A 23031-nucleotide genomic window follows, 5' to 3' on the forward strand; every position below is an offset into this window, starting at 1 on the left:
GCCAGTTCCTGGCAGGTGCATTGGAAGGACCATCCTCCCAACATGACTGCCAAGGACCTGCAGAGGTAATTTGACCTGCAGAGGGTTGGGGGGGGGCATCCAGCCCCCCTCCCCCGATTCTGGTTACTGGCCTCTGATGTACACTGTATTACACCAGTCTTGGGTGGCTTTCCCTTTGTTTCCAGTCAGCATTCAAGCTGCTAGTTTTTATCTATCAAGCCCTAAATCAGTGGTGGGCAACTTGTCTCTTTCCAGATGCCTACAACACCCATGGACTGTTGCCATTGGCTTTCCTGGCTAGGGCTGATGAGAGTTTTAGGCCAAAACATCTGGAAGTCCACAAGATGCTCACACATGCCTAAATGTTTTGAGGGCAGGATATCTGAAGGACCACCTGATCCCAAATGACCTTGTCCATAACCAACAGTCACCATTGGAGGCCCTCTTATAGGTTTCACTGCCCAGAGAGGCTAGGCTGGTGGATATTCGAGACAGGGACTTTTCAGTAGCAGCAGCACCCTGGCTGTGGAACTCCCTCTTGAATTAAGTGATATTGGCTCCTCCTTAATTTGCTTTAGTCAGGCAGTAAAAACCATTCTGATCCATTAGGCTTTTAATATACTATAATGTTTTGTCACTCTTTAATTTTAATGCCACTCTCAGATTAAATGTATGGTATTTTGCTCCCAGGTTGTTGTTGCTTTGCTTTTATGTGAAATTTGAAGGTTTTCATTGCACATCATCCCAGGTGCCTGGTAGGCAGAGGGTGTCCTTTATACAATTAATAAACAATACGAAACATTAGGCAGCCTGTTTGAAAATGTATACCACCATAGATAGATCCAATGACTGGTGTACAGTTTGCTTTTTGCTGATTTTAGTTGGCATTTCAATATACACATTTGCTTTTATATTGTTGTTGACACTGAAGGTTTTAGACAAATAATTTGCAACAACTTTTTTTGAATAAGCGGTAAGCAACAAACCTCTGAAAATATAAACCACTGTATCTCCTTTTCTGGATTACTGATTTTAATTCTGATATGCTGTCCTTGCTTTACCCATATTTTCAACACCACTACAAATCTAAATAGCAGCTAAACTGCTCCTTATACTCCTACACACAGGAGTTACTTTAGCAATTGGCACTTGAAAAGATAAACCTCATCATCTCTCAAAGAGCTGCATTTGGGGGTGTATTCTTTTTTGTGAACTGAATGTTATTAAAGCAAGTCAATTGAGTAGATGATGTAATGGAGCACAAGTAGGAGGGTTTATCTCACTAACATTAAATTGCAGGAAAGAGGAGGCTGTTTTTCTCATCCAAAGGTATCTTAATGGATTAGAGGAGGAGCTGATCATAGTATATGGGCTTCTGAAACTTACTCAGTTGCTTCAGTGGTATTTGTCATATAATTTAAAGCCATCATCAAATAGAGTTGGTAATGTCAGTGCAAGACACCCTGATGCAGTCCTCCAGAAGTTGTTGGACTACATCTCCTGCCATCCCTCACCACTGACTATGCTGGCTCGGGCTGATAGGACATTAGGCCCCTGCTCTAATGTATTGCTACAATGTCCTTACATTATCATTATAAGACACTTCAGGCACCAGCAGATAGAGTGTTGTACCACAACCATATAAAGAACAGGTGCCTCTGTCTGTTCAACTTTCTGTGCCATCTTGCCAAAACTGCCTTGCTCTCTGCTATGGCTGGCTGGCAAGGAGGTAGAACATCAGCTTCTACCTTAGCAATTGTCAGGTAAAGGGCCAATGCAGTTCTACTTACTCCTATGAAGCCTCAAACTCAGGCCTGACCATTAGTCTGACCACTTTGGTGCTCAAGCAATTACTGGGCTATTCTCAGACTGCATAAGTACTTATCTGCTCAAAATGGTTTTGCATCCAGATCATCTACCCAGAGAAAGGAAAGGGAAAGGAGAAATATGACAGAGCTATACAAAATGATGCATGATGTGGAGAAAGTACATAGGGAGACCTTTTTCTCCTTCTCTCATAATACTAGAACCCGGGGTCATCCCATGAAGCTCATTGGTTGGGGACACAGGCAGATAAAAGGAAGTACTTCTTCATGACGTGTATAGTCAAACGAAGGAATTCACTACCACAAGATGTAGTGATGGCCACAGGCCACCAATCCGGATTTAAAAGGGGATTGGACAAATTCATGGAGGATAAGGCTATCAATGGCTATTAGTCCTGATGGCTATGTACTACCTCCAGTATCAGAGACAGTATGCCTATGTACACCAGTTGCTGGGGAACATGGGCAGAAGGCTGGCCTGCTTGTGGGTTTCCTGTGGGCAGCCGTTTGGCCACTGTGTCAACAGAATGGTGGACTAGGTGGACTTTGGTCTGATCCACCATGGCTCTACTAATGTTCACACTTATTGAAAAAATCAACCTCCCAAGGCAGCTTACAACAAAAATGTAGAATCTATACAAGAAATCAAACTAGATGAAGACTAAAACAACTACATTAAAACTAAAATTCCTTTCTGAAAAAGCCATTTGCGTGCTCCAGAGAATCCCCAAGCACGTTCAGGAATCCATTCAGATCCATAAGACGCCTGGGGCGGACCATTTTAATGGGTCCTGCACCCCTGTGGAGGGGTTGTGGAACCGAGAAGTCCAACGTCACCAGATAGTGATCTGACCATGACAAGGGGGTGGTGGATATACCCCCGACTTCCAGATCACTCCCCGCTTCTCCAGAGACAAACACAAGGTCTAGAGCATGACCAGCTACATGGGTGGGCCCAGTTGGAATAGGGTGCAGTTCACAGGAAGCCATGGTTTCCATGAAGTCCTGAGGTGCCCCCATGAGGACAGCCTCTGAATGTACATTGAAGTCCCCCAACACCAATAAGTTAGGGGACTGTACATCCACATCAGAGACCACCTCAAGCACCTCAGCCAGGGAGTCAGTCATGCAGCAGGGTGGACGGTACATGAGCAAAATCCCCCGACTGCCCTTTGGGCCCAACCTCCAGTACATGCACTCAGCAGCCTTGGTCTCCTGGAGATGGGGTCTGGTGAAGACCAAGGACTCCCGGTAAATAACAGTCACTCCCCCTCCTGATCCCCAGCCCTCGGCTGCTGTGCATACAAAAATCCAGCTGGACACATGGCCGCCAGAGTTGGAGCAGCAGCCTCAGCCAGCCAGGTCTCCGTAATACATGCCAGGTCTGCACCCAGGATCATGTCATGGATGAAGGATGTTTACTGGGTAACAGACCTGGCATTGCAGAGCAGCAAATGAAGGCCAGAAGGTGGAGTCATGCCTCCCCCAGCCATCCTTTGGCTCTGGACAGGCCTGGAACAGGGGACAGATATTACACATCTCTCCCTGGTTCCCCTTACCTGGAATGGCCTGCCCCAGTGCTCCGCCAGCACCTGCCGCACAACCTCGGTATATTCTGGCCCCCAACACTCCCCCCACTGCCTCTGTCAAGTGGACACATGCCCCCTCGCTCCCGCCTATTAGGCAGGCTACCCACCCCTAAAAACACAACAGAATCCCCCCAAGCCCACCCCCCACCTACCATTAGACAAAAAACAAAACAATACATCCCCTCACAAATTCTGCCAGGCAGGAGTCCACAGGGAGAGCAGTGGAGGTGGTGGTGGCAGCAGCAGCAAGTAACGGCAGGCACGCCCTCTTCCCTGGGTGGTGGCTTCTCCTGCAGATCCTGGCTCTCTAACTGCCAGTCGGGTCAGCTTCTTCACATAGAATAGGGAAAGATGCCATCTTGTCCTTTGAATCAGGCAGAAAAAAGCCTTGGGCCTGCCCTGCATTTTGTCACGCTGTTGTGTCATTCCCATCAGGTCATTCTGTTGGCAAAAGGAACGCTGCTGGGTTGCTGCTTATTGCCACTCTGCCATCAATTGAAGTGGCAGCAAACCTTTTTTTCTTTTCTTTTCTTTTTTTTAGCAAAACTACAAAACACTCTGCCACCTTGTCTACCATAATAAGCCCCCCCTGCCCCATCCAAATATTTCTCTCAGTCCCTGAAAAATCTCCAAAATGCTCCCCCTTTCCTTGTTTTATTGTGACTGTGATTTTACATTATTTTGATTGCCACTGTATTAAAGTGAACTACTACAGAAGGTGATAGATGGATTATATATTGAGTTTAGTATAATGGCCTTTTTTTGCATGAAATTCAGATTTGTGACTTACATCTTTTTTTTTTGGAAGTAAATCTACTTATAGCATTGAAGACTGCTGTATTTCATAGTGATTTTTTGATTGCCGCTGTGGGAAAACTCTTATGGTTACTGTCCATTAGCTTTGTCTTTACATATTTGCACAACTAAAGTTATATGGCATTTGTTTCTCAGTCTGAAACATGTATGCATGAGTAGGGATGTCAGACAAATCCCCAATGGACTCAAATGAGTTCAGATTTCTATGAATTTGACCCATGGATTCTGCAGCAGACCAGCTTTTCCCAAGTCACACAGGTTCTGCAGACTTGCGGACCATTTTATTTTACTTTCCAGAATTGTATGCTAATGTAATAGTAGAAAAATACATAAAAAAAACACCAGCCAAAAATGCACATTTCGTCCATAGGCTAAACCACAAAAATGCACATTTTGGGAGGATTTGTGAATTGGGGGGAGGATTTGCGCATTTTGCATATTTGAGTTTGTGCAGATTTGGGAAACTGGAAAAATCTGATTCCATCAATGAGTGAATGATGGAATGAAGGGACACCTGACAATTCACAAAAAGCAGATGGAACAGATTTTACAAAATCCATACATCCCTATGTATGAGTGTATTATATCTAAGAAAGATAGATCAATATCTATCTATCTATCTATCTATCTATCTATCCTGGCAGGGAATTTTGCTTTTTTTGGAAAATAAAACTCTTCTGAATTAATGTCAAAGATAACTTTCAAGAAATTGTTCCATTTAACCAGTAAACATATTTTATTTTATTCCTGCCAAGGGGCCATTTTAACCTTTCAGGAATCTCTTTTTCCAGAAGCCATCAATAAATAATAGTATCAACAAGTATTGAAATAGGCTCAGCAAAACAAAACAAAGTTAACAAAACTTAGGAAGCAAGATTAAATTCAACAGAAATGATTCTATTTCTGTAAATCCCCAAACGGTGTGTCAGGGAACACTTGTTTTCCATCACAGAACTGCTAGCTTGCCACATGAAATAAATCTGTTAAAGGTAACTGTGGCCCACTTACAGAGGAGGCTGCTTCCTCTGACTTTCATCTGCAGTAGTCAACTGCTCCTCCTTCTCACCACCATTGTCTGGGCCAGGGCAAGACTGGGTGAACAAGCAGGTTGCAATGGTGAAGAGGAGGAGCAACTCCAGGGGACTCTTCTGTAGGCCCCTGCTAGGGTGTGGGCCCTCAACAACTGCCTACTCTTGCTGCCAGGCCCAAATAAACCAATTTAAAACACAGAGCAGAGGAGTAAAACCAACTGAGCTAAAACAATATTAGAAGGACAGCATAATTTAAAAGGCCTGGGGAATAATAATAATAACGTATTTGCCTGGTGCCAAAATAACATTAAGGATAGTCCCAGGTGGGTCTTTCTGGAGAGGGCATTCCACAATGGATGGGGCATAATTTAGATAAGGTCCTTTCACTCATTGACCTGTGCCACACCTTACTTGGTGGGGACATCCTTAGAAGGGCCTCAGATCAGATGATGACCTCTGAGATAGGGTAGGTACATGTGGTCCTTCAGGTACCAAGCTACCAAGCCATGAAGGGCTTTAAAGATCAAAATCCAAACTTTAAGCCTGGGTGTGATGAACAAGAGAAGTAGAACTGGGTGTCATCTCTATGCTGATGACACACTCTAAATCCCCAGATGACCCCACACAGTGGTTTCAGGTAAATATTAAATCTCTTGGGGGAATAAGATAGAACCCTGCAGGAACCCAAAGTGTAAATTCCATAGGGTTGAGCAGAAGTCACCTGGCACAACCATCTGGAGATGGCTACTCAGGTATGAGTAGGAACACTAAAGAGCAGTGTCACCCACTTCCAAATGAAACAACCTCTCCAGATGGATACTAAGGCTGATAGTATCAAAAGTCATTGAGAAGTCAAGGAGAAACAACAGGATCGCACTCTCTCCAGGCAAAGGCTCATCTCACAGGGCAACAGTTTCAATGTAAACACCAGGCCTAAACCATAATTGAAAAGGATCTTGAAAATCAGTTTCACCCAAGAATATGTGAAGCACCTTGCCCAGCTTCCTTTTTTTTTTTCTCTCTATTGGAGTCACTGCTCTGCCCTTCACTCCTTCCATTCAGACTTTGCTAGGCACATCCTGTCCCAGTTCAGCATCATTGAGTGTGACTGGAGCATGTAATCACTCCTGAATCAGAGCTGCCACAAAAATACCACCCTGAGAAGAGGCTGTATGGTGCATTTTCAATAGGAGTATTCACCACTCAGTTTTAGGAACTAAATGGTTCTAATGAAATCTGTCACTAGACCAACTATTTTCCAGGCCTAGGGAGCTTTGGTAAAATTAATGTGATTTGCGTCCTTTTGCATTGCCCTTTATTGACAGACAAGGATGTTTCCACAGGACCAGTTTCCCTCTTTGTCATCTCCAGGGTTGTTATGTCACCCTTAGTAGACTAGCAGAGGACCATACTTATCTTTATCATACAGCAATTATGTGGCAAATGTCAGAAAGAATCAGAGGCTCTGACGTTGCAAGAATGCTTGCCTAGAATCCCTAATGTGGTCCTAAATGCCAAGAAGGACAATTAACAGTTAAATCTACACAGTGCAGGAGGCTTCTGAAAGCTTGTAATGCCAGCAGCTGTAGATGTGAATGAGCCCTAAGTGTTTTGTGGATATAATGACTGATAAAGTAAATGGCAGAGCTCTTGAAGAATGAATATTCCCCTCAGAGAGGCTGAGAGAGAGGGATTGCTAAAACTTCAAAATCATCAGGGAGTTTTGTTTGCTGCTTTTCTATTGAAGAACATAAAGAAATAATGAGCAAAGCAGAGAAAGATTGGGCAGCCCACAACTCATCAAGGGCAAGGGACACTCCACCAAAGAAGCCTTAGAAGGTGTTAAGTACAATATGCACAGGAGGAGCCATATTACACTGGGAAAGCTAATAGGGGGAAATGGATGGAAATGAAAACAAAGGGATCATTGGATAAAGAGCAGGATGGCTAAAGTACAGTATTTCCTAAAGGCACCTTCACTATGAATGATTCTTGAAAAGAAATGTAATTCATTCTATAATAGTAAGAGTTACAAAAAGTATGCGAGATACCTGCTTTGTGCTGGAAGCTGATAATGCACTGGAACTGTTATAGTCAATTCACAGTTTATTGTTTTTTAGCCAAAGGTCATTATAAAGGTCATAATAAAACAGATAAAAGAAAATGCAGTACAGTCCTTAACAGAGAGACACAGGAATCACACCATAAATTTAAGTCCAGTGTGATCCATCAAATCAAGCCATTCTCCCAGATTTTTCACCACGTTATCCTTTAGAAAGGCATTTCTCATTTTTTTCTGCAGCCTTGACAAACTGGGCTACCCTATGAGTAATAAAGTTGTCACAATTACTCAAAAGGACCTTGATTTTTGTCAGATCATTCACATTTGATAACCCAGATAACAAACTAGCCAAGAATTTCTTCCTAGGGGATGTATAGATATGACAATATAACAAATAATGGGAAATGTCTTCTACTGCTATTGAGCCACATCTATACAATCTTAGCTTCACAGCCAACTGAGTATTGAGAAAGCACAATTTGGAACCTAAGTGCAGGAAATGCCCTGTGTAATGAACCACAAGGTTACAAGGGTCACAAAAATAACTCCAAATTGTGTGTCTTTTCTGTAAATACAGGAGCTCCACTGGAGGGGGTGGGGAGCACACAACTGACAATGCAATCCTATGCCTGTCTACTCAAAAGCAAGTCCTATTGTGTTAAATGGGAATTACTCCCATGTAAGTATATAAAGCGGCCTAAATCTGAATAAAGTTCAGAATAAACTCTACCGGAAGGACAGGGAAGGGTGTACTGGGGAAGGTATTGCCCTCTAGGTCAAAGGGGGCATGGTGTCAACTGGACTAGAACACCTAAAAGGGGTAGGTTCTTCCAGAGAAGTGCAGTGGGTGACAATACCAGACTCCAAAACTAATTTAGTGCTTGTTGTTGTTGTTCAGTCATAAAGTCGTGTCTGACTCTTCATGACCCCATGGACCATAGCATGCCAGGCCAACCTGTCCTCTGCTATCTCCCAGAGTGTGCTCAAGAGAGTCAAGACTGTTCATATTCATTGCATCGGTGATGCTATCTAGCCATCTCATCCTCTGCCGTCCCCTTCTCCTTTTGCCTTCAATCTTTCCCAGCATCAGGATCTTTTCCAGGGAGTTTTCTCTTCGCATTAGGTGGCCAAAATATTTGAGCTTCAGCTTCAGTATCTGTCCTTCCAATGCAGTCAGGGTTGATTTCCTTTAAGACTGACTGATCTGACCTCCTCGCAGTCCAGGGGATTCGTAAGAGTCTTCTCCAGCACCAAATTTAGTGCTAGGAATGTGCTATTGTCCCCCAGACTAGAATGCTCAGAGTGACCTTGAGATGGAAAATGAAATCAGGGAGGCTTTTAATCCTATGAGATAGTGTTGTAATAATGGTAGGGATGGAAGAAAGTCACTTACCTGATCCCGACGCTTGCTTTGCGGTGGGGGGATGTGCTCCGTCCCTCTCCCCAAAATTCTGGCCAGGGGGGAGGCGCCCCATCCCTCCCCGCCGAAATTCTGGCTGGGGCGGAGGTGTCCTGTCCCTCCGGCTGCGAAACCTCATCGTCTGCCAGGACGCGAATGGCGGCGGCCGTAGTCGCCGCCGTTTGCGTCCCTGCAGTCAGCCATGATAGGCTATGTAAATGTTTACATAGCCTATCACGGCTGACTTTGAAAAAAAAAAAACGTGCCAGAATAAGGAATAAGGAAAATAAGGAACGCAAATGGTGGTGCCCATGGGTGCCGCCATTTGCGTACGCGATTTTTTTTTCCCCAAAGTCAGCCGTGATAGGCTATGTAAACATTTATGTAGCCTATCATGGTGTTTTTTAAAAATCTAGCCATGATAGGCTATGTAAATCTTTACGTAGCCTATCACGTTTGCTTGTTTTTTGTTTTTTGTTTACTTGGAAATGGCGGTGGCGGCAGCCGGACGGAAGACCGGCCGCCGCTGCTGCCGCCGCTGAACCGCCGCCAAACCACTGCCGGAGCCGCCACCACCAGGGACATTCGAGCAAGGTAAGTCCCATCCTGGGGGGTGGCGGGGGGGTGGCAGACCATTTCTCCACCAATTTCGGGGGGCCAAATGCGCTGGCATTCAGCCTCCGCAAGATTTGTGGAGAAATTCTCTGACATCCCTAAATGTACGAAAGTCACTTACCTTTTTGAAGGGTGACATTCACGGTGGGGGGAGGCGCTCCATCCCTCCCCCTGAAATTCTGGTCAGGGGGGGAGGTGCTTCGTCCCTCCCCCCCGAAATTCTGGCCGGTTGGGGAGGCGCTCTGTCCCTCCCCCCCTGAATCCTGGCCGGCCGGCTCCACAAATGGCGGCGGCTGTAGCCGCTGCCGTTTGCGTCTCTGCAGTCAGCCGTGATAGGCTACGTAAACATTTACATAGACTAAGATGGTAAAAATAAGGGGAACGTAAATAGCGTAGCATCTACGCTATTTGCGTTCCCCTTATTTTCGCCGTCTTAGTCTACATAAATGTTTACGTAGACTAAGACTTGCCAAAATAAGGAACACAAATGGCAGAGCCCATGGTTGCCGCCATTTGCTTACACACATTTTTTTTCTTTTTTCTTTTAAATCAGCCGTGATAGGCTACGTAAACATTTATGTAGCCTGTCATGGTGTTTTTTAAAAATCTAGCTGTGATAGGCTACGTAAATCTTTATGTAGCCTATCACATTTTTTTTTTTTTACTGGAAATGGCAGCGGCGGCAGCCGGTCAGAAGACCGGCCGCCGCAGCTGCCGCCGCCACCAAACCGCCGCCGAACCGCCGCTGGAGCTGCTGCCATCACCAGGAATATTCGCCCAAAGTAAGTCCCGTCCTGGGGGGGGGGCGGGGAGGGCAGACCATTCCGCCACTGATTTTGGGGGGCCGAATGCTCTGGCATTCGGCCTCCCCGAGATTCGTGGCAAAATTCTCTGACATCCCTACTAAAATGTATACCACAGGTTAGGAAAGGTGGCACCAAGTCCAAGAGGTTGCCAGCATGGTTAACAAGCAGTGTCAAGGGATCTATTAGAGAAAAGAGAGCTTCCTTAAGAAAATGGAAGTTTTTTCCAAGTGAGGAAAACAAAAGGGATCACAAAGGCAATGCAAGCAGGCAATAAGAAATGCAAAAAAGCATTTTGAAGAGCATATTGCTAACAGTATCAAGGCCAACAATAAAGAATTCTTTAAGTATATCAGAAGCAGAAAACCAGTTAGGGAGGCAGTTGGACCATTGGATGACAGTGGAATTAAAGGATTACTGAAGGAGGACAAGGAGATTGCAGAGAAGGTGAATGAATTCTTTTCATCTGTTTTCAATGCAGAAGATATAGGACAGATGGGGGGGCAGACTCGATAGTTTTATAAGCCCCTTCCAAACCTACTGTTCCATGATTCTATGATTAGTACCTGAACTGATGTTTTCAGGAAGGTAGGGATGTACGGATTCCCCACCGTCCGTTCCAGTGGGGAATCCACGCGGGGGAGGTGGTTCATTCCTCCCCCTGGAATACTCGTGGAGCAGGTCCACTCTGTGAGGATTCTGCAGAGTAGGGATGGACGAAAGGGACTTACATTGTCCCGCAGCTTTTTTTGCGGTGGGGGGGAGGCACTTCGCTTCTCCCTCCGAAGTTCATGCAAGGGGGGGGAGGCTTCCCGCCTCGCCTGGCCGAAATTTAGGCTGGGGGGGAGGCGCCCCATCCCTTGCAGGTGAAAGTCAGGCTGCGTAGAAGCGCCCCGTCTAACTGGACGCAAAAAAAAAAAACCACCCCCGTGATAGGCTACGTAACGATTAACGTGGCCTATCACGGCTAGATTTGCAAAGTCAGCCGTGATAGGCTATGTTAATCGTCACGTAGCCTATCACGGGTGACTTTGAAAAAAAAAAAAAAGCACGTATGGCTAATGGCGGCCCCCATAGGGAGCCGCCATTCGCGTTACTTATTTGGGCACGTGTAGTCTACGTAAATCTTTACGTAGACTACAGGGACCAAATAAGGAACGCAAATGGCGGCTCCCTATGGGGGCCGCCATTTGCGTATGCACTTTTTTTTTTTCAAAGTCACCCGTGATAGGCTACGTGACGATTAACGTAGCCTATCACAGCTGACTTTGCAAATCTAGCCGTGATAGGCCACGTTAATCGTTACGTAGCCTATCACGGGGCTGGTGTGTTTTTTTTTAACTTTCCTTGTAATGGCGGCGGCAGCCGGTCGAAAGACCGGCTGCTGTCCCCGCCCCTGACGAAGACCCGACGAACCGCCGCCGGGACCTGCCGCCGGGAGGGACATTCGTGAAAGTTGTCCCATCTCGGGGGGTGGCGGGGGGTGGCAGGGGGGTGGCGGAGAATTTCACCACCAATTTTGGGGGGCCGAATGCGTTGGCACTCAGCCCCCCGAAGTTTCGGGGAGAAATTCTCCCCCATCCCTACTGCAGAGCCAAGGGCCACCCCATTCCACCATCCGCATGCCCTGGATTCCCGTTTTTTTTAGCTCCCCGAATTAAGAAAATAATTCCGTAAGTACGGCCAAAAAATCCTTTTCGCGTGCCCACCATCAGTCTCCATAAGGGTAAACCCTTCACAGGGATTGCCTACATAACTTCCAGTTATGTGACCTCACCCGACCTGACCTTACCTCATCTGACCTCACCAGACCTGACCTCACCTCACCTCCAAGGACAATAAACAGAAAAGATGGAGGACTTCACGACTCAGCCCCAACGAAAGAAAGCCTCAGGTCACAGGGAAAATGCCTATCATAAAACGGGTAAAGCCGTTCACGTTCTTCTTCTGTTTCCGATTTATGGATTTCTTTTTGTGATTATTTTCATAAAATCCACCATACAGCAGACAAAAAAAATGGGTCCGCGTGAGCTCCGGCCCGGGTCAATCGGGCTGCCCCGTTCTGAGGAGGATTCCACGGACCGGATTTGTCAGAATTCCATCCCATTTAAAATTCGTGCAGAATTCTCTGACATCCCTACAGGAAGGGAGTCTGAGGAACTGAAGCAAATAGTGCTGACAAAAGCCAAAATTCTCAACCTTATTGATAAATTGAAAGCAAATAAATCACCAGGCCTAGATGGTATGCATCCTAGAGTTCTCAAAGAACTCAAATATGAAATTGCTGATCTTCTAACCAAAGTATGCAACATGTCCCTAAGATCAGCCTCTATACCAGAGGACTGGAAGATGGCCAATGTAACACCAATGTTCAAAAAGGGATGCAGGGGGGATCCAGGAAAATACAGGCTGCTTAGCTTAATGTCTGTTCTGGGTAAATTGGTTGAAGGCATTATTAAAGATAAAATTAGTAAGCATATAGAAGGACAAGCCCTGCTGAAAAAGAATCAACATGGCTTCCACAAAGTTCTGTCTCACTAACCTTTTAGAGTTCTTTGAGAGTGTCAATAAATATGAAGATCCAGTAGGCATTGTTTACTTGGACTTCCAAAAGGCTTTTGACAAAGTCTCTCACCAAAGACTCCTGAGCAAACTTAGCAGTCATGGAATAAGAGGACAGGTCCTCCTATGGATCAGTAACTGGTTAAAGAACAGTACATTTGCCATTAAAGAAATGGTGAATTCTCCCAATGGAGGGAAGTAAATAGTAGGGTCCCACAGGGATCTGTATTAGGACCATTGCTTTTCAGTCTGTTCATAAATGACCTGGAATTAGGAGTGAGCAGTGATGTGGCCAAGTTTGCTGATGACACCAAATTATTTTGGCTGGTTAAAATAAAAAGGGATTGTGAGGAGCTCCAAAAGGATCTCTCCAAACTAGGAGAATGGGCATCTAAATGGCAAATGCAGTTCAATGTAAGCAAGTGTAAAGTGATGCATGTTGGGGCAAAAGATCCCAACTGCAAGTATAATCTGATGGGATCAGCTACATTCCATTTTTGCTGGGATGAATTCTCTTAACTGTCATCTCTCCTGAGATTAACTCACATGAGTATGAGGGAAGTGGGCTTATTTATGGTGGCTCACCTACCAGCATATGTCACAGTACCATCATGAGGTTATGTGCAAAAGGGGCAAAAAATCCAGTGCCCAGTAGCCAGTTTTGTCGAAATGATTGAGTCTTTCGACTGGAATTGGATTGCAGCAGATGTCAAGAAGCAGTTTCTTCTCATATCTGGCTCCTAGAAAATCTTGTTGGCTTCTGTCTTTTTGTATCTCTGGTTATATGGATATTTGAAAATGAGTGCAATGCCATTCAACCAACTCTACTACACCTGGTGGTACTTTATTTAGGGAGCAATCCTATGGCCACTAGACAGAGGCTAGATGGCCATAGGATATCTTGTTTTCTGGGAACCAACCTTGGGTCATGGGCTCCAAGGTTGGTTCCTAGAGAATCGACCTCCCCTCACTTCTGCGCTGCCTCTAAGGCAGTGTGGAACAGCCTTATACTCTGCTCTCGCAAGAGGAGCATGGAGCAGCCGAAAAGGGGCAGGGAGGGCACATCTGGGGGCAGGGAGGGCAGAAATGCCTGCATGACACATCTAATGTGTCATATGGCAGCCTCCTCCACTACTAACGTGGCTAGACAGCTGCAATGGGCCATCTAGCCGAAAACGCAGAGCAGGAGAAGCGTGGAGGGAATGATCCCCTCCATGCTTCTCCTGCCCTGTATTGGATAGGCAGTCACCTCCAAGTTCAGAGGCAGCTGCCTATCTGGATAGGATTGCACCCTTATTTATTTTAAATATTGCTAGGCCGCCTGTCAGGAGAGAAGGCAGCTTACAACATTAACATGCACATATTTAAAAACTGATACAGTAATAAAGCAGCAAACATTCATAAAGCACCAGCAATACAATATGATTAAAAGCCTAGAACATAAAAGTAGGGGTGTACGAAACCCCGCTTACCTGGCTCCGCCGGGTTCCGCTGGGGGGGGAGGCGCTCCGTCCCTCCCCCTGGAATCCTCGCCGGGGGGGAGGTGATCTGGTCCTCCCCCCCCAGAATCCTCAAAAGCCAGCTGTGCTCCGCGGCAGCTCCGCGGAGCAGCCGGCCAGGCCCAGGCCAGGGCCGTTGGCAGCCGGATTTCCGGCCGCGGAGGGCTCTGGGTAAGGGGGGGAAAAAACGCATATGCAAATGGCGGCGGCTATGGCCACCGCCATTTGCGTTCCTTATTTTTCTTCGTCTTAGTCTACGTAAATATTTACGTAGACTAAGACGAAGAAAAATAAGGAACGCAAATGGCGGCAGCTGTAGCCACCGCCATTTGCATACACTTTTTTTTTTTTTTTTACCCAGACATTTTAGGCTACGTAAAAACTTACGTAGCCTATCACGTCTGGGTAAAAAAGCAACAACCACATATGCAAATGGCGACGGCTACGGCCATCACCATTTGCGTTCCTTATTTTTCTTCATCTTTTTTTTTTTTACAGAGACGTGATAGGCTACATAAAAACTTATGTAGCCTATCACGTCTCTGTAAAAAAAAGACTGCAAATGGTGGCGGTGGTGGTGGCAGCCAGTCAGAAGAGCAGCTGCCACCGCAGCTGCCGCCCCCCGGAACATCCGCCCCAGGTAAGTCTCGTCCCGGGGGGGATCCGCAGGGGCGTGGGGGGGTGGCAGGCCATTCTGCCAAGGAGCACAAGAAGCACTGGCATTCGGCCTCACCGAGATCCATGGCAGAATTCTCTGACAACCCTACATAAAAGCAGCTGCAGAGCAGAACAGCCCAATATAGCATGATCAGGAAAAGGCCAATGTAATCAATTAGGTCTTCAAGGCCTTCTTAAAAGCTTGCAGTGATGGGCCCTGATGGATCCATGATGCAGATGTTGGTCCATGACTGCTTATTTGTCATGACTCCCTGATTTTTTTCTAGAGTTGTGCACAAATGGCCTCTTGAAATTCTCTACCTTACTTCTGAGCAGAGAAATTGGGGAGACAATTTTACCTCATTTCCTCAGGGGGGGGGAGATATTCTTCACAGTTTCTCCCAGGTAGGGGTCCCCATTGGCAGGGCTTGTAGCACTGCTTCTTTCTTCCTTGGTGAGGCTGGGGTTTTCCATGCTGCAACAACATCAACTGTCTTGGCAGGCCGCACCTAGGGATGTCAGAGAATTCCGCCATGGATCTCAGTGAGGCCAAATGCCAGTGCATTCGGGCCCCCAAAATTCATGGCGGAACGAAGCTCCCTACCCCACCACCCCGCAAAAGGTGCGCGAAACGGAGCACTTACCTGCTGCCATCAGCGCTGCTTTGGGAATGGAGGCCACGTCTGCCACCACCATTTGCTTCCCCATTTTTGCCGTGATAGGCTATGTAAATACTTATGTAGCCTATCATGACTAATGCAGGGACTCATTTGCATCCCTGCAGAGGCTGTGATAGGCTACGTAAATATTTATGTAGCCTATCATGGCAAAAAAAGGGAATGCAAATGGTGGCCGCCATAGCCGCTGCCATTTGCGCCCGTTTTTTTGCAGTGATAGGCTATGTAAATCTTTACATAGCCTATCATGGCAAAAAAACAGGAACACAAATGGCGGCCACCGTAGCCACCACAATTTGCGTCCATAGGCTCCGCACGCCTGTGAATGCACCTGGCTGGCGGCTCTGCGGAGATGCCTCAGAGTGGAGCCAGCCGGGTTAGGATTTCAGGGGGAGGTGCGGCGCGCCTCCCCCCCACCGCGAATCACCGCCTTTGAAAAGGTAAGTGACTTTCGCACATCCCTAACCGCACCCCAAACGGCATCCACCACAGCGCAGGCTGGGGCAGTGTTGTGTCCAGCACCAGGGATGAGGTAGAGTTAGTGCTCTGCCAAAATCTGTCCTTCCATTTCCTGAAAGTTTTCTCTCCCCATGAAGAGGCTTCCATTGTTCTGCCTCATTCAGGATTTTTTTATAATTTATTTTTGTGGTGTTTTTGAGCTTACCTGATCACAGCTAGCCTCCCAGGCTGCCTGCATGTCCCGATCTGAAAAAGCCCTATGGGAGGAATTACCTCATGGTGCCTTGAACTGGGCTTTAATTGAAGTGAGGGAAGCTGAGGAGCCTACAGGCGGCCAGAGAGATGATTGTAGAATGAAAAACAGCACACTTGTGCTCACTCCTCGGCCACCTCCTAAGCAAGGTAAGCTCAAGACACCCAAACCCAATCCATGAGAATTTCTCTGACATTTCTTCACCATTGAATTTCTTTTTGAAAGCAATTTGTCTTCTATCAAATTGAATAAGAATGGTTGAAAAAAATGTGGGAGAAATTTCTGGCACAGCACTTATTTTTTCCCCAGCTTATGTTCATCAAAGGCCATTCCCATATGAGTCACATGAACTTATCTATGTATATGGGAATCTGAATACATCAGATCTTATTGCATGCAAATACAGCACTGAAGAAGGTACAGCCAACAAATAGACGACATTTCAGGAATTCATTAATAATCCTTGTATGACCTGTGATTGCATGATTATATAAATAGAACAATTCTAATCTCTCTAATGTCACCATTGGTGAGGATAATTTTAGAGAACAATAAGAGGACTGCAGCAGAATAATTCTTTAGATAGTGTGAGTGTGTGTGTGTGTGTGTGTGTGTGTAAAAGAAAGTAAATTATATTGGACATCTGCTAAAAACCTTGAAGACTGAAAGAGAGACAGGATGAAAACTCTCCAACCCAAATCTCAAAATATTTGAAGCCAGTCTGCTTGGCTATTGGGAGTATGTAACTAGCCAGAAATATGTTAAGTAACAAATCCAGCCAAATATTTGTCACCAGCAAAGCACCTTAGTTAACACAGAAAGCATCTTTATGACCCAGAAAGTTTAGAAACTAGTAATCTATTTGCCATAAGCTGATAGGCAGAGAAACAAAAAGGGAAAAAGGGAAAAAGAAAGCTCACCCATCTTGATTCCAAAATGCCTGCATCTTTCTGAGCCTTCTTTGAGAATTCTCAGAAAAGTTTAGGCTTGGAAAGACTTGGGGTTGGAACCAGGTTCTGCTTTCCATTGACTGAAAGGAAAGGGGCCTCCACCTGATTCTGAGGGATCCCCCTCACCTTGTTCAGCATGGTTCCCTAACACTCTGAGTAACATATTCAGGGGGTTAGAGGAACTGCTATAGGGAGGAGGTAACAAGGAAGTCCACTTCTGCCATCCTAGTTGCACACAAATAAACCTGGGTCCAAACCCCAGTCCCAAGGAGTTACTCCATCATCCCTCTCCCTCCTATTTCCTCCTATCCTTAGCCTTTCCCAAACTTGCAGCTGAAGGGGAGAAAGAATTAAAAATGGCAGCTGAAAGGACTTGTAGAAGTCAAAGTGTGATGAAGGGACATTCACTCCCACCTTCCTTTTCATGTAGGACTGGCTGAAAAGTGCAGCCTCATTGATAGTCAACAACTACCAGCAGCCACATTATCTTTCCATGATCTAAACATATGGCAACTGAGACCACAAATGTGTACATTTGTGAAAGTGTGAGGGACAGAATGAGGAGGGAAATGGCATACAAGAGGGCTGAATCAAGGCATTATATGATGAAATTCAAAGGTGGGGGTTAGGATCTATGTATAATGGTTCTTTTTGATCATGGGAAGTTCATTTCTGCATACCATATTCCTTCTCAATCCCTAGAGTAAATAATGCATGAGTTCCCATAAAGAACCTTGATGAAGCCCAGATGACAGCAGCAAGAGAGTACCTAATATCAAGAGAATTAAGCCATGGATCATACCACACGACCCCAATAAATATCACACCACCAAGTGATGTCATTCTTTAAGATACTTTGGATACATTGACATTCTGAGGGTGCTTCCTGTTGGATATCTGATAGCACTACCAATCCGAAGGCATTGTACAGCAATTCCATCTTTTCCCTTACCCCAGAAAGTTTGTTGAGAAAAAAAAAAGACCGCAGAAGTGGTGGGAAAGCTCAGGAAGGTTACAAGTAGAAGACATCGTCATATGGACTCCCAATAAAATTTTGTGAATGAGACAGAGTGATAGTGCTGTTAACAGCCTCATCTAGAAACATCCTTAGTAAAGTACCTGTATCATCATATCTCACAATAAGGATGGACAAATCTAGCAGTTTCACTTTCACCCGCAGTCAAATGTTTTCAATCTCTTTTTTCCCCCCATCCCAAATATGTAGAAATGTGTGATTTTTTTCTTCTTACCAAGAAGAAGGTGAAACTAAATTCTCACCTATCCCTGCCTCAGAATTCCTAAGGCTACAGTCCTAAACACACTGACTAGGGAACAAGTCCCATTAAGCCCAATGGACTTGCTTCAAAATTAACATGCATAGGATTGCAAAACCATAGTGCAACATTGGTCGATTATGCTAGTATGAGAGGTAGATACAAAGCCAAGTGGATATATAGCCAAAGGTGCTACAGAAAGCTATTTTTATTCTTGCTGTCAGCAGATAAGTGAAGAGAAACAAAGTCTTGAAAGAAAATATCCTTGAGGAATAGCTTACTGCTTGGACGAAACACATCGGGTCCTCTAAGACTAAAAATAACTTTCTATAGCACCATTGGCTATAAATTGTCTTATGTTTGGGTTTGGGCTGGTGAGAAGGATTCAGGAAATAAATTAATATTCTATTAAGCAGGAGAGCTGGAGGCATCACACACTATTTTGTGGGCCTGGCATTCTTCATCCATCCCACTACTATTTTGAGGCAGGTCCCATAGCTTCTTCCACAACAAGGGGTTTGCTGGTAGGGAAAATGGGGTTACAATGGGATGCTTTTGGATTCAGCAGTGGTGGCTGTTTGGGGATTAATAAGAATGGTGGTTGCTGTTGTTGGAGAGTTGGTTTTTGGAATGGTGAAGAAAAACATCTCTCTCTCTCTCTCTCTCTCTCTTAATTTTAATTTATTAAAATTTTAATTTATATTTTGAAATGTGCAACAGCTGAAAAGCTAGCAACTAGGGTTGTGCATGGAGCCCCCAATCCGACTTGGAACCTGCTTTGTGGTGTCTGTGGTGGCAGGCCCGATTCGGCTCGGGCTGTCGGGGGGGGGCACTTGACTCAGCCCTGAACTGGAAGTGGGATACAGATGGCTGAATCCTGCTTTGCCCCCCTCCTCGATGCCCCTGCTCAAACCCCTTACCCAGGCCACCACCAGCTCCTGAGCCCCGGACATGCATCGGCTCCTGTTGCAGTCAGTTGCCATTTTATAAGAGCCGGCACATGTCCAGGGCTCAGAAGCTGGCGGCGGCGATGATGGCAGCAGCAGCGGTGGAGGCAGTGGTGGCAGCAGCGGTGGCAGCAGCAATGGAGGTGGAGGCAGTGGTGACAGAGGCGGTGGCGATGACAGCAACAGAGGTGGTGGTGGCAATGGCGGTGGCGGTGAGAACAACGGTGATGGGCAACTCAGATAAGGAGCTGGAGGCGCTGCCGTGGCCGGGCTGCAGTGCTGAAGCTCTGAAGTGCGCCGAAGTGCTTCGGACAGCCCCTGCTTCACCTCAGAAGGGGCCCAAAACAGCCCAAAGCAGCCTGCTTTGACTCGGGCTGAAGCACTTCACAGCGCTGCTAGCAACATTGACACCGCCCACTTACTCCTTCTACCTGAGCTGGACATAGGCATATTTAACCCACTTGCAGGCCATGCAAGGAAGGCCTCATGAAATAACATCTTCAGGAGGCTCTGGAAGGAACACAGTGTTGGCGCCTGCCTGACATCTAGAGGCAGGGAATTAGGGATATTGGAGAATTCTGCCACGGATTCAAGGGAGGCTGAATGCCAGCACATTCGGCCCCCTGGAATCCATGGCGGAACGAAGCCACCCACCCCACCACCCGTGAAATGGGCCCGGAATGGAGCCTACCTTTGTCAGCCGTTCCGGTGCTCCTCGAATGGCAGCCGCATCTGCGGCCCCCATTCGCCTCTTTTGAAAGGCCATGATAGGATGTGTAAGTATTTACATAGCCTATCACGGCTAATGCAGGGATGCCATTTGCATCCCTGAGGAGGCCGTGGTAGGCTATGTAAATATATACGTAGCCTATCACAGCAATAGGAAGGAACTCAAATTTGCATCCGTAGCCGCTGCCATTTGCATCCGTGTCTTTTGCCATGATAGGCTACATAAATATTTACATAGCCTATCATGGCTAAAGACATGGACCCAAATGGTGGCGGCTACAGCTGCCACCATTTGCGTCCCTTTGCAGCCCAGCAGCCGGATGTCTGGCTGCGGGCGGCCCTGGCTGGCAGCTCCGTGGAGTCGCTAGGGATGGACAAAAGGGACTTACGTTGTCCCACAGCTTGCTTTGCGGTGGGGGGGAAGCGCTTCGGTTCTCCCCCCGAAGTTCAGGAGAGGGGGGGAGGCACCCTGCCTCGCCCAGCCGAAATTCAGGTGGGGGGGCGCCCCATCCTTCGCTGGTGAAATTCAGGCCGGGGAGGAGCCCTGCCGCGAAAAAAAAGTACAGTAAAAACACAACAACACACACCTGTGATAGGCTACATAACGATTTACGTAGCCTATCACGGCTAGATTTCCAAAGTCAGCCATGATAGGCTACATAAATCGTCATGTAGCCTATCACGGGTGACTTTGAAAAAAAAAAAGTGTGTAAGCAAATGGCAGTGCCCCATGGGCGCCACCATTTGCATTCCTTATTTGGACAGGGGTAGTCTACGTAAAGATTTACGTAGACTACGGCGAAAATAAGGGCAATGCAAATAGCGTTCCCTTATTTTCGCCATAGTCTACGTAAATCTTTACGTAGACTACCCCTGTCCAAATAAGGAATGCAAATGGCGGTGCCCATGGGGTGCCGCCATTTACGTACGCGCTTTATTTTTTTTTCAAAGTCACCCGTGATAGGCTACGTGATGATTTACGTAGCCTATCACGGCTGACTTTGGAAATCTAGCCATGATGGCTACGTAAATCGTCACGTAGCCTATCACTGGTGTGTGTGTGTGTTTTTTTACTGTACTTTTTTTTTTTGTAATGGCGGTGGCGGCCGCCAGTCGGGAGACCAGCCGCCGCCCCTGCCCCCACCGAGCTGCCGCCGAGCCGCTGCCGGGACCCGCCACCGAGAGGGACATTCGCCGAAGGTAAGTCCCATCCCGGGGGGGGGGCAGCGGAGAATTTCCCCACCAATTTTGGGGGGCCGAATGCATTGGCACTTGGCCTCCCGAAGATTCGTGGAGAAATTCTCCGCCATCCCTAGGAGTCAACGTGGAGCACAGCCATCTGGGGAGGATTCCGGGGGGAGGGACAGAGCGCCTCCCTCCCACCACGGATTGCCTGGTGCGGAGCCAAGTAAGAGTTTCGTATATCCCTACAAGGAATTCCACAGGAAGGGGCCATCACACTGAAGGCTCTTTTCCTGGTGGACTCCAACCAGGACATAGGTCCATGTGGAACCACCAGGAACATGCCCTCTAATGACCTCAGTGACTGGGCAGGTTGGTAAAGAAGGAGGCACTCTCTCAGGTATCCTGGTCCCAAGTTGTTTACGACTTTGTATGCTAGTACTAATACCTTAAACTTTGCCCGGTAGCGAATAGGCAGCCAGTGCAGTTCCCTCAGCAGAGGAGTTACACTCTGAAAAGGAGCACCTCCCGACAACAGCCAAGCTGCTGCATTCTACACTAGCTCCAGCTTCTGGACCAGCCTTAAGGGCAGCCTCACATAGAGCACATTGCAGTAATCCAGTCTTGAGGTTACTAATGCCTCTACCACCATGGTCAAACTATCCCTGTCCAAGAGAGGCTGTAGCTGGTGAACCAGCTAAAGCTGGTAAAAGGCACTCTGAGCAGCCATGACCACTTGGGCCTCCAGTGACAATGATGGATCTAGGAGTATCCCCAGACTACAGACCTGATCTTTCAGAGGGAGCGCAACCCCATCCAGAACAGGCAATGAACCTATCTCCTGGACCTGGGAACCACTCACCCACAGGACTTCCATCTTGCCAGGGTTCACCTTCAGTTTACTGGCCCTCATCTAGCCCATTACTGAGTCTAGGGCTAGGCACTGATTCAGGACTTGCATGGCCTCTCCTGATTCAGATGTCACAGGGAGATAGAGCTACATGTCATCAGCATAGTGATGGCATTTAGTTCCAAATCCCCTAATGACCACTCCCAGGGCCTTCATATAGATGTTAACCAACATTGGGGACAAGATGGTACCCTGTGCTACCCCATAGCTCAATTGTCAAGGGGCCAAGGAATAGTTATTCAGTGTTACTCTCTGAAATCAGCCCTGTAGGTAGGACTGGAACCACTGCAGCACAGTGCCTCCAGTACCCATCCCACGGAGTCTATCCAGGAAGATACCATGGTTGATGGTATCAAAAGCTGATGAGAGATCGAGCAGGATTAACAGGGTTGCACTCACCCTGTCCATCTCTCAATAAAGGTCATCCATCAGGGTGACCAAGGCTGATTCTGTCCCATACCCAGGATGAAACCCAGACTGAAATAGGTCTAGATAATCACTATCCTCCAAGAGTGCCTGCAACTGGTCCGCCACGACCCTCTCAAGAATCTTCCCTAGAAAAGGGGTATTTGCGACTGGGCAGTAGTTGTCTAATACTGTTGGGTCCAGAGTGGGCTTCTTCAGGAGTGGCCACACTACTGCCTCCTTAAGGACAGCAGGGACCACCCCTTCCCATAGGGAAGCATTTATCACTCCCTGGACCCACCCAGTCATACCCCCCTCAGCTAGCTTTTATTAGCCAGGCAGGACAGGGATCAAGAGGGCACGTGGTCAGTCACATTATTGCAAGC

This window comes from Heloderma suspectum, chromosome 3 (genome assembly GCF_057233095.1).
Source record: "Heloderma suspectum isolate Gila_16-S chromosome 3, 16-S_ref, whole genome shotgun sequence".
Classification (NCBI taxonomy): Eukaryota; Metazoa; Chordata; class Lepidosauria; order Squamata; family Helodermatidae; genus Heloderma; species Heloderma suspectum.